This window comes from Equus caballus, chromosome 15, assembly GCF_041296265.1.
Source record: "Equus caballus isolate H_3958 breed thoroughbred chromosome 15, TB-T2T, whole genome shotgun sequence".
NCBI lineage: Eukaryota > Metazoa > Chordata > Mammalia > Perissodactyla > Equidae > Equus > Equus caballus.
The window spans coordinates 103,687,052-103,700,651 of NC_091698.1; positions in this window are offsets into that span (position 1 = coordinate 103,687,052).

Here is a 13,600-nt window from a genome sequence, read left to right on the forward strand (position 1 = left end):
GGAAATTAGCTATAATAGATAAAATTATTGGATTAGCTGAAATATTTTCATGGATTTTTTATAGACATTAACAAGATATAAAAGTCTAGTGAGCCCAGCGGCCTATAACTTTAGGATCCATTCCAAAGGCTCGAACTCTGAATGGTCTTGTGTCCAATCTTTCTTTCAGAAGATTCTGGCCAATATCTCTATGTATTTATTCCCTTCCCTTGTGGATATCAAAATTCTTCTCTCTAAGACTGTGAACTGCTTCAGAGCAGAGTCTGTGTCTTGTCTTCCTACTTCTTAGTCCTTTAGTTCAGTACAATGTTCCTATTATGCTAAGTCAGTGCTTATTGTATTAAACTGTAAATAAATGAATGAATCACTCTGAACATTAGTGACCATTTCCAGGTGCATAGATAATCCTAATTTAAATTATCAGGTTGAATCTGTATTAGCATCAGCATGTTCTCTGAATGTTATTTCTTTGATTGAAGAGATTTTTTTAAACATTTAAATAAGATCCTGAATATGTTTTGCATTTTTTTAAAATATAAGATATAAGAAAAAATTAAAAATTCTGGTTAATTGACAGTACTGTTAAAGTAGACTCCAGAACTTAGCAGAAAAAAAAATATTTGTCAGGACTGCTTCCTTGTGCCTTATCAGAAAAGGCATTAATAAAGCATGTTGCATAAAGCCAAAAAAAACAGATGATTTGTTATTTTCCTGTTCTGAGATTGAATTGAGACACAAAGGGCTTCATATACAATTTGAAAATACTAGTATATACATTTTCTCTCAATTTACTCAATATATCTGAATTTCAGAGAGGAAAGTGTTTATGGAGAGACCAATTACCATTTATCTTTGTACACAGCCCTTCTCATCCAGGAAACACATTTTACCCACAGCTAATGTCTACTGTGATTGATTCCTGGCAAATCTTTCAAAACGGATGACACTCCAATCTTTAGAAGAGGTTTTTTTTTTCCTTAGAATCATTTAACCTCATCAGAAGCAATAGAAGTTCTTAAAAATAACTTTTATGCCAGAAGTTGAATAACTTTGTACAGCTTGTTTTTGTTTTTACCAGAATATGTAGAGAGAACTTAATGAAGTGCCATATGTCAAGTCTGGAGTCAGATTAAAAACAAATAATTAAAATATATCCTTTCTCCATCAAAACAGATTGTGATATGTTGGTGGAAGGAAACTGAATCTGACATGTCATGTTTTGACAGTTTTTTTGTTCAAGAAAATCAGTCATATTGTTAGAAGTATTGTATTTGAAAGTTGTATTTTCTTCCTGTGGAATGCCAAGTTTTAAGTCGTAATTAATCTAACCTGTCACATCTATTAACCTGCCATAATGAAATAAGGAAGGCACATATTCGGGGACATATGGAAGCATCTGAGGAACACTCGCTCGGCACACAGACGTCAAAGAGTGAAAGAAATGTTGAAAGGTTTTATGTGTGTTGGTTGCGTATGTGTTTGGTGTGTGTGCGTATGCATGTGTTTGAACAATTTTATATTTCTCCCTAAATTCATATTGACTTTATATAATAATTTATTCCTCAATGAGGGCAGACATTTTCCAGTGTTTTAATGAGAGGTTGATAAGTTTTTGCTGAAAATTTTTAACACTAAAATATAGCACCATAGGTTAAATTGTCAATATGAAAAAGTAAGGACAGAACTTCTATAAATACTGAGATTTCTATTCTTACTTCCCAGAAAGGCATTTCAAATGACCATGCTGGTCGTCTCACCTGGAGATATTTGAGGACGTCTTCACCAGGGAGAATTTTAAACATGTGATGCCCTGAAACGAGGGCTTTGTACACACTCCGCTGGGTCCTACGGAGCAGTGGAGCGTCTCAGCAGGGGACGGCGAAACCCGGGATCTCTTGTTAAGCAGATTTCACACAGGGAGTTTAAATGAGCCTGGAAGCCCCATTAGGTCACAAATTAATAAGGACAGTCAAAAAGAACAATGTTTGCTGAGAATGAAGGTCAGGGAAGCTCAGGGCATACAGGTCAGTGTGGGTGGAATCATCAGGAGGCTGATTTCTTATCCCAAGTCCTTTAATGCCCATTCCTTTGGTAGCACACATTCTTTAGGCTGGGTGAAGTTTAGAGGGCCTCTAAGAAAGCTTTTTGAGTGACCTGTGCTAATTATACTTGTGACAACGTCACACCAGGATGGGCCTTTCCCAGATCTCTGGTCGGCAAGATTGGGTGACCCTGGGATTGGAGGTTACCTGCTTTTTAAAATAGCAGTATCATCCTGTCTTTTGTTCTTTGGGAGTAAGCATCTTGGTATTGGCCCAGATATTCCCTTGTACCTACCTTCAGAAATTATCCCCCAGCTCAAAACCTGTGATCTCTCTTGTCTTACTGATGTAATCATTGCTGTTGCCTCTAGGATTTTGTCGTTGGACTGAAGATCATAGAGACAATACACTTTTCTCTGCACAGCCAATCTCATGAGCCACATGTGGGCGGAGTATCATATAGTTTGTAAAGAATTTTGGGCTGAGGGTCAGGAAACTTGGTTTGTAATTTCAGATCTGCTGTTAACAAATATTATGACTTTTGATACCTAAATAACTTTTATCTCAATTTTTTTCTCCCTAAAATTGAAGTTCTTGTCATATTTATCTTATAGGATTATTGAAAGGGTAAACTGATGATATCATTGTTGCCCAATGTTCAGAATATGACGTCAGGTAACCTCACCAGAGTGGAGTGAATTAGAGGTGGGGACTGAAGAATTCTCCTTAGAAATAAAAAGCGTGAGCTTAGGTCAAACCACTTGTGGTCAAGCCCAGCTCCTCTGCTGACCATGTGACTTTAAACAAGTTACTTGACCTCTCTGTGCTTCAGTTTCTTCATCTGTCAAATAAGGTACCAATTCAAAATATAATTCATTTGAAGTTCTAAACCTAAGGACTTAAGCAGGTTAAGTGCTCTTACACATGTATCACTGTACACCCAAATGCCACATCATGGGGTTTCTAACTGAATGTTTTGAATCTTGCTTTTCCTTACTACCCACATGTTTCTGCCTCCTGGGACATCATCATGAGACTGATGCAATATCAAATATAGGGCTTAGGATAAGCCTCATTAAGAAAGGGAGATCTGAAGGAAGCAAGAGAACTCACGAAGCACATCATCTCACGGATGAACCTTCCAGAAAGAGAAAAAAGCCAGGGAAAAGGCCAAAAGGAGGGCAGGCCTGCTCTTCAAGGAGCTGCATTAGGGCCAGTGGAGCTGCAGTGGAATGAGGGCGGTGGGGCGTCATAGGAGAGGGGGAGGCTGGGGGCAGGGGAAGGAGAGGGAACTAACTCAGGTGGTGCCTTCTAGGCCCTGCTAATGACCTTGACCTTTTCTCAGAGTAAAACGGAACTCATTGTATAGTTTTGAGCATAGGAAAAGCACAATTCCACTTAATGTTTAAAGAGGACCGCAGTGGTGGCTGGACTCAGAATATGCTGTACTATTGCACTAGTCCAAGTAAGGGGAAATGGCAGCTTCAAGCACGGTGGTCAAATAACGAGAAATACGGGAAGTAATGAGAAATGGCCAGAGTCTTATATATTTTGATTTAGGTCCAACAGGAGCAGCTAATGGATTGGATGCATAGAGTGCAAGAAAAGAAGAGCCAAGGATGACTTTAAGATTTTGATTTTGATTTTTGATTTTGCAAATTCTCTCCTGGGAATTTTATCTATTGATTATTTCCTTCCACTAGACAGACAGTGTTCAGTCGTTTCTTCCTGTAGTCCAAGACCAGGTAAAAACTCTTCTACAGAACTGACATTTTTTACTTTTATGCAAAAACTATCTAAGATGCCTCTCTGTGTGAGTTTTCTTTCTGTGGCTACTACTGAAGTAGGATGGAAGAGTGGTTGAGTACCAACACTCTGCAGGCAGACTGCCTGGTTTCTCAGCTCCCTCCACCACTAACTAGCTACGGGACACCAGGAGTGACTTGACTTTTCTTTATCTTCGTTTTCTCGTTTGTAAAATGAGGATACTAATATTAGCTACTAGGGATGGGGAAAGGATAAAATTAAATAATTTATGCAAGACATTTAGAATAGTTCCTTAGCATGCATTAGGCCCTATGAGAATTTTAGCAATTATTAATATTAGTATTACTATTAATAGGCAATATTTATGGAAATTGTACCATGTTCCAGGCATTACTTTAAGCAGTTTATAGAGATTATCTCATTTAGCCCTCCACCTTATGAAATGCACTCCGTTATTATCTCTATTTTGTTAATGGGGTAAATGGAAAAGGGGAAATCATTCATTACTTCCCGCACCTTAGACCTTTTATTACATGTCACCTCTCCTCCTTGAACTACTTGACTTTTGTTATTTAATCTTCATCCGTTACACAGTCTTGTCAGAAAAAACTTCAACGTGTCTTCAGTGAAGATTAAGGTAAAAATACAAAAATGTTTTAAAACCTCAAAGTTTCCCAAACTATGTGAAAAAAAAAGATTCTTTACAATTGTTCCTTAGATCCTTAGACATTTTTACTACATCATTGATAGAGAATCTATTATAATGTGAGAAACAAAGAATTGAGTGCCAGGACATGCAGATTCTACTAGCAATTTTGACATCAATTCTCAGACGATCTGCACTGAGGTGTTTAAACCGTCTAGGTCGCGACTACAAAATGCCAGTCTGTGCAATGCGCACAAGTAAGTCAACACAGTGCTTCCGTCACCAAAATATTGCTTGCTGCAGAAAGTGTCATCTGAAACAAATGTGTGCTTGGTGATATGGTAGCCTTCACTGCGGCTAGCTCCTAATCTATCAGAGCGATAACAAGCGGTTGAGAGCTGCCGGACCAGCAGTCCATCTGGGGCCCGTTGCTCTAAACCTTCGCATGATCACATGTAAGAGGGAAGAGAGCGCTCGTTTGCTGAGAGGCTAATGATTTACATTTGTAATAATCTGTATGTAAAACCATAATTGCTGTTGTGTTGGTGAGAAAAAAGACAATTCAAGTGGAAGTTATGACCTTACATTGACTACTTCAAAATGAGAAAAATAACATATCTATCCATTATCCTTCAGCAGCAAACCCACGGTTTGCACCCACTGTTCAGTTTTTACCCTGAGAGAATCACCATCTGGGGGAGGAAGATGCAGCTATTCAAACTTCACGGCCTCTGGCTGAGTACGGCTGAAGGAAGCTCTCTCTTACCCTGCCTGGTCCTGTATGTCTCATTGGTACTTGGCGCTTATTTATCAGACATTTGTTCTATTTTCCTCCCCCTTTTGAAGGGAAGCCCATTCCAGTAGTCACTTACACACAGTAGCTGCAAGTCTTTGGGAAGGAGCACTGAGGATCACAATCAGGAAGGATGCTGTCCTTTTCCTCTTGAAGCTGGATTGACGAATTCACACAGGACCAGCAGCAGAGGTTGGCAGGTCCCACACAAGACTGTCCTACATCCAGGCAGAGCCAAGGCTTTTCACTCAGAAAGACCCATTGTATAGTGAACGTCAATCAACCACTAAATAACAGACGGCCAGGCAACTCTGTTCCCCCACTTAGCATCTTAAAGAGACAGAGCTCAGCGTGGAAGCAAAAAGGAGCTCAAGGCTCCTGTGCTCTCCACCCTCCCATGGGTCAGATTCTGTTGTACAGTCTAAGGCGAATGCAAGGAGATGAAAAGGAAGAGTCTATATACAGCATAATGACGTGGTAGACTCATTTGACATACTTATCCCAACCAAAGGCACAGCTCATCTATATAGTCCAAGCATGATTTTGGATGTCCATCACACAAGTGGGCATCTAAATCCCATGCGCCCAGTAAAGAAGGGAGGATCCTTATTGTTAGCATCTTTATTGTCACCGTGGACTTTTCTCAGAGCAATTGGTCTTTCCTTGCCCCTCTCCTGTATCTGACAATCTCTCCAGCTCTGCCATCACAGAGTACGCGCTGTCCCACCACAGTCTCTATGAAATGAACCCTCACTGAGGTGCTGTCTCTGTAACTTAGGGGAGAGGAGTGGACACTTACTGAGCACTTTCTTCCTGCCAGGTTCTGAACTGGGTACTTTTCACACACTAATTCCATTAAATCTTACAACAACCCTCTTGATTTTCTCTGCCAAATGTTGGCCACCGCATCAATGGATTTCAGTCTACTTCAGGAATCCATATTCATCCATATAGAGGCCTTTATCCCCACAGTGATTCTAATCAGTGCATCCCATCCCAATTCTTTTTTTTTTTTGAGCAAGATTAGCCCTGAGCTAACATCAGCCGCCAATCCTCCTCTTTTTGCTGAGGAAGATTGGCCCTGAGCTAACATCCATGACCATCTTCCTCTATTTTATATGTGGGAGGCCTGCCACAGCATGGCTTGACAAGTGGTGCATAGGTCCTCACCCGGGATCCAAACTGGCAAACCCTGGACTGCCAAAGCGGAACGTGAAAACTTAACCAATGTGCCACAGGGCCAGCTGCCCCATCCCAATTCTTATTGTTGCCTAAACTACAATCAATACCTGTGATTTACACAATCTAGATTTCCTTGCATATTAACTTCCCCTGAACAATATTTTTTCTTAATGGTCATCATAAGCAGCAGCTGTGAATCGTAATACCTGCCAATGTCTACTTAGGACTGACACCAGAATGTTAATTTTATACTGCAATTTGTATCCTAAGTTAGCTGACATACCAGGGATGGCCGTATTGTAGAATGATAGACATCCTGGCTGAGGGTCTGAGGAGGCTGATGTTTATAGCTAAGCCTGTGTCCTAGGGAGCCCTGCGTAATTGGTTTCTAAAACATCTACACTGCAGGACGAGAGTTACCAGGGAAATCTAATCCCCTTTCACCTCCACAGCAACCTGGGAATGTTAACAAGGAAGTAGTTGCTTAGAGGAATCCTGGGACACCTGTTGCCTGTGAGTGGCACAGGAAGGGGGAGGCTAATTGGGTTTGAGGTCTAATTGCACTTAGGCTTTAGGGCTTTCAGCTGGTGTTAGTTTGGATGCCAATTAAGTTCTTATTTCCTTTTTCATAAGAGAAGTCTTCGGAGGAAATGATGGTTTGATTTCTTTTCAAGTTTGCACGTCTCCCTTATTGACCCTCTGTTTTATTGTGAGCCACTTAATACTTTGTTGGCTGACGGAGAATTAGGCTCAATTCGTAAACTCGACCGAACTGAAATGATGCCCCTGGCGAGATGCAGTGAGTCTACCTGTTAGACTTGAAGCAAAAATGTGAAGTGAAATAAGAAAAAGAACTAGCTTGCAGTTGCATGATGCTTTATTGTTTCCAAAGAACACAGAGAATGAGTACCAACCCACCAACCTAGACAAGGCAAAATAGGACAATATTCCATGGAGATTTGGGGGATTTCTTTGTTTTGCTTTATTGAAAGTTTGTCCAACGAGATGGAGGGTGGGTATTGGCTGCCATGGTTGATGGTCCACCCAATCTGAACTTCTACTTTGACAGTGTGGGAGAAATAAAAATTTACTTGAAAAGGCACATGCCATTGCCTCTAATGGGAACAATATATTTCAATGTCACTAATTCTTTGTTATGAAGGTATGATGCTAACTTTTAATTCTCTTATATTAAAAATATTTCAATGCTGTTAGCTTTTTAAATGAACTTGGTTAGGAAAGTATCTTTTCTGCTCCAATCTGAATGCCTCCTATTTCATTCATTAGAAGAGAAGTTCAGATACTCTCATTGTGTACACGTACCTAGATCCTGGGTAGCCCTCTCAGCTGAAAACTTGTGTCAGCTCACATTCCTGCCGTAGTCCATAAAACAGAAACTCTGGTTCCCTCTGGTTCTCTCTTCAAGGAGAAAAAATGTGACCTCCTCAACACTCTGACTCCTATTCTTAGAAAAGGATGCCACTGACCTTATGGTGAGGCTGGAGAAAGGTGACTGAGCTGAACATCGGAGACAATTTTGAACTCCCCAGGGGATCCATTCACCCGCAAAACTACCCTCTCATGCCTGTGTCCACTTTCCTCTATTCTTCCACCAACGGGAGAGGCCCGACGCCCTTGTGGAGCCACCTTGCCTAGGATTAGGATGTCTGTAACTCTTCGTGTTATTTCTCCTCACCCTTACTTGGTTGGCACTTGGTTGCACGTGCCCAGAGCACAACAGACTACAGTTTCCCAAAGTTTCTAGGTTGCAATAGTTGCGTCCCCCAGTCCCACACCAGTGTCCTCCCCTCTGCCAATTCCAAAATTTAGGTTTATTCTAAGGACCACAAGCTGAGTGGCTTAAACCACAGAAACACATTGCCTCACAGCTCTGGAGGCCCAAGTCTGAGATCAAGGTATGAGGAGGGCCATGCTCCCTCTGAAGCTCTCCTAAATTCTGGTGATTTGCTGACAATCTTTGGTGTTTCTTGGCTTATGGACTCCCCGAGTCTCTGCCTTCATGTGCACATGGCATTCTCCTTGTATGCATGTGTGTCTGTGTCCAATTTCCCTTTTACATAAAGTGACCAGTCACTTTAGATTAGGACTCACCCTAATGACCTCATCTTAACTAATTGCATCTGTAAAGAAGCTATGTCCAAATAATGTCACATGAACACCTACTGTGCTTTTTATTCAACAAAACAAGAGCAAATAACATTTGCTGCTCATAGCAGAACACTGGCATTAAATAATGAGTGTCTTCATGGGGGTAGGCATAATGGGAGGAAGAATTGCCATGCACTGTTGCTGAACAAGGTCAGGGAGCAAGCATCAACAGTCCATGGTCTAATTCACATTAGAGTGAAGTAGTAAAAAGGAAGAAAAAGAAATGTGGAGGTGGACGGGGGAGAGAATAGAGCAGGAAAGATAAAGAAAGAAGGGTATTTTTGGAGGACAGTTATCCTAATGATGCAAAGTTTGCTAAAAGCCTCTATATCTCATGATTCCATCCTCAATCCAGTGAGTGGACAATGCAATTTTTACGACATAATCAAGTCTCTATATTAAGATACCTCTTTATCCACAAGGTTCCCCCAGGTCGACCAGCTGTCAGGGAGGGCAGCATTCCCACCGGACTATTAGTGACTCCTTTTGACAAAAAACTAGAGCCTTCTTCCTGATGGAAGATACATATTTAAAACAGGGTTCCTTTGAACTTAAGCATATTAGACTTTGATTTTTATGACACAGTCAAAAAAGAACAAAGAAATAATAGTGAAATAATAATTATAATAAGAATGAAAAATAAAAGGCAAACATGATTATCCTTTAAAATATTTTAGCCTACAATTAATTTTTTGAAATACAATTTCAAAAGCAATCACCACAAATCTGAACATTTGCTCGATCGTCTGGTTGGCAAATGCTGTTGTATGAACAACGGAAGGGGGGAAGAGGCCGTTCCCAGCAGAGCTCGTCTGGATTCACAGGGATTTGGGGCACCTCCTGTTGCTCTCCAGAGAATATGTCTTGTAAATATATGGGGGAAATGTCAAGGAGATGGTACAGCTACAAATAGAAGATTGAGATCCTGATGCGGTGAGCACAGAGTTAATGACTCCTGGCAGTGTCTTTTCAGATGCACCAGAAGTCCATGTGACTTCCCCCTTGGAGTGATCAGCCCACGGATGGTGTTCCTTCTGTGAAGCAGGGCGACTCTCCACCGCACGGGGTGAGTTCAGCTGCAGTGGTGCGTTGATGACTCACCCTCTCTCCTGCCTCCTCCACTTCTCCAGCTCAGGAGGAAAGAGCACATGCAGCCTGCACAAAGTGTTGCCTGTAAAAAAAGCATTTTATTTCTGTCTCTCTTTCTCTTTCTCTCCCAACCCTCTCTGAGACTAAGAGATTAAGGCACATAAGAATGCAATCTATAGGGGATGTTTTTTATACCAGAATGAGATCCCCTGCTAGAGAACAAAGCTTTTTGTGTAAAATACAGAGATATTTTCAGGTTGAAGAAGCAGATGGAAATACAAAAGATAGTCTCCTCAGTGGAGACAACATCACTAACCATCCACTTGTCCCAAATAGCTCCTAAATTACTCACTGGGAATTTTTAAGGTCACAGAATGCATCTTGGTGGTGTTTGAAAATTAAAGAACAATCAGATCAGCATTTTAAAATGAGTATTCAACTCGATCTTTATATCGGATCACTTAGGACACTGTTTTAAAATATTTTAATTTCCAGTATCCACCCCAGAAATTTGGATTTGTCTGTCTGGGGTTTGGCCTCTGCATCAGTGCGTTTTTAAAAGATCCCCAAGTAATTCACTGTGGAGATAGGTAGGGTTGAGAACCAATGGTCTATCATATCCAAATTCTAATTTTTTAAATTATGAAACAAATTTCTCTTTAATCCTTAACCAATTCTCTACGATCTCTTCCAGAAAATAGAAGCAAAGGAAACAGTCCCCTACTCATTCGATGAGGTCACCTTTATGCTAATACCAAAACCAGATTAAAACATTACAAGAAAACTACAGACCAGTAACTTTTATGAATATTCATGCAAAACTCCGCAAAAATTATTAAACTAAATGCAACAATATATACAAATAATTATACACCACTAGAAAGTGAGATTTATTCCAGATATGCAAGCCTGACTCAACACTAAAAACGTCAATTGATGTAACCACCGTATCAACAGGCTAAAGAAGAAAAACCGTAAGATCATTTCAACTGATGGAAAAAAGCATTTGAGAAAATCCTACACCAATTTATTGTAAAAACTCTCAACAAGTTAAGAATAGAAGAGAATGTCCTCGACTTGATGCAGAACACCCACAAAAACTTATAGTTTACATATTTACTGGTGAAGGACTGGACACTTTTTCCCTCAGATCAGGAATAAGGAAAGGACGTCCTGTCTCATCACCAGTGCTTGTCAATATACAAATGTGACTTGTTTTCCTGTATCTCAGAAATGAACAATTGAATTTTTATTTATTTTTTTTATTTTTTATTATTTTTTTAATTGCAGTAACATTGGATTATAACAATATATAGCTTTCAGATGTACATCACAATATATTTCAAATTCTGTGTAGATTACATCATGTGCACCACCCAAAACCTAATTATAGCCCATCCCCTCACATGTGAGCCTAATCACCCCTTTTCCCTCCCACCCCTTTCCCCTATAGTAACCACCAATCCAATCTCCATTGCTCTGTGTTTGTTTGTTGTTGTTTTTAGCTTCTACTTACGAGTGAGATCATACGGTATTTGACTTTCTCCCTCTGACTTATTTTGCTTCGCATAATACCCCCAAGGACCATCTGTGTTGTCACAAACAATTGAATTTGAAATCTAAAACTCAATACCATTTATAATAGTACCAAAAAGTGAAATACTCAGGTAAAAGTCTTACAATATGTACAGGATCACTATGCATAAAACTAAAAATCACTAATAAAAGAAACAAGATCTAAATAAACAGATATTCTGTGTTCATGGGTTGTAAGAGTCAATACTGTTAAGACATCAATTTCTCCCAAGTTGATAACAGATTCTATGAATTGTCAATCAAAATCTCAGCAAGCTATTTTTATAGACATTGACAAACTGACTCTAAAGTTTATATGGAAAAGTAAAGACCTGGAATAGCCACCACAATTCTAAGTAGGATGAACACTCTTGGAAGACACTCACTACCAAATTTCAAGACTTATTTAATACTGCAGCAACCAAAATCCTGTGAGGAAATAGATAGATATGTTAAATAGAGAGGGAGCCCAGAAACAGGCCTACAAAAATATAGTAAAATGATTTTTGACAGAAGTACAAAGGCATTTTAAATGAGAAATAACGATCTTTTCAACTAATGGTGTTGGAAATTTGGATGCCCATATGATTAAAAAGGTGAACTTACACACCAACTTCACACCTTAAAAAAAGTTGATTCAAAATGGATCGCACGACTAATGTAAAACATAAATCTATGAAACTTCTAGAAGGAAACATAGGAGAAAATATATGTGAATTTGATTTTGGCGATGAGTTTTTATATACAACACCAAAATCAAGATCTAATAAAGATAAAATTGATAAGCTGGCTTAAAATCTTCTACTCAGGAAACGATATCATTTAGAGAATGAAAAGACAACCTACAGACTGGAAGAAAATGTTTGCAAAACACATATTTGCTGAAGATCTTGTTTTCAAAACATAAAAAGAATCCTCAAAACTTAATAATAACAATAAAAACTCAAAACAAAACCCAATTAAAAATGGTCAAAGATCTGGACACTTCACAAAGAAGATGCACAGATGGCAAATAAGCATAGGAAACTATTTTTAAATCATTTCTTATTAGAAATTAAAGCAATAATAAGAGACTACTATACATCAATCAGCATGCTAAAATCCAAAAAATCTGACGATACCAATTGATGATAAGGATACAGAGCAACAGGCATTCTAATTCACTCTTGGTGGAAATGCAAAAAGGTACAACCATTTGGCAGCTTTTTACAAGGCTAAACACAGTCTTACCATATGATCCAACAATCAACCACACTCCGAGGTATTTACCAAGTGAGTTGAAAATGTGTATCCACACAACACCATGCACGTGAATGTTTCTAGCAACTTTGTCATTACTCAAAACCGGAAGCAACCAAGGTATCCTTAAATAGGTGAATTAATAAACAAACTCAGCCACACTCTTACGATAAAGAAATATTTAGCAACAAAAAGGAATGAATCTTCAAGGCATACATAAATATGGATAAATCCTATATACATATTGCTAATAGAAAGCAGCTAGTCTATGATTGCATATGTATTATACCATTTATATGACCTTCTGAAAAAGGCAAATTCTAGAGGTGATGAAAGACTAGTGGTTGCCAAAGTCTCATGGGTAAGGAGTTGAAAGGACGAAGCTCAGGGAGTATTTTAGGGCAGTGAAAATATCCTGTATGATACTGTAATGGTGGATACATGGCCCTATGCATTTGTCAAAAGTCATAGAACTTTATAGTACAAAGATTGAATCCTAATGGATGCAAATTTTAAATTATATATATTTAGCATGTCGGGGAATCCAAGGATGGAATGCAGAAAGTGAGGAAACAATCCAACTGTATTACAAATGGATAAAAGAAACTGTGCCGAAGTAGTTAGGGAAAAGACCTAAGTCACTTTGGAAGTGAATGGAATCTGTACAACTAAAATCAAAAGAAATTGTACGGAAATGCCATACTATAACTGATAAAGATGTTTCCCCCTGGAGTATAAGTTAACAATTCTGTAACCACTCTGCATCTCTACTCAAACTGAAAATTCAAATAAAATGATGGCAAGTGGTGGAGGAAGATCTAATCCTTCCAGTTAACAACATCAATGGTCAGAATCTATTTAAAATTTTATGCTACCAACAAGAGGTATACTTTTAAGCATAAAAACGCAAAACAATTAAAAGTGGAAAGATAAAAACAATGTATAGACATCAATGAAACTAAAATAAAAACAGATTTTTTAAAAAAGATTTTATTTTTTTCCTTTTTCTCCCCAAAGCCCCCTGGTACATAGTTGTATATTCTTAATTGTGGGTCCTTCTAGTTGTGGCATGTGGGATGCCGCCTCAACATGGCTGGA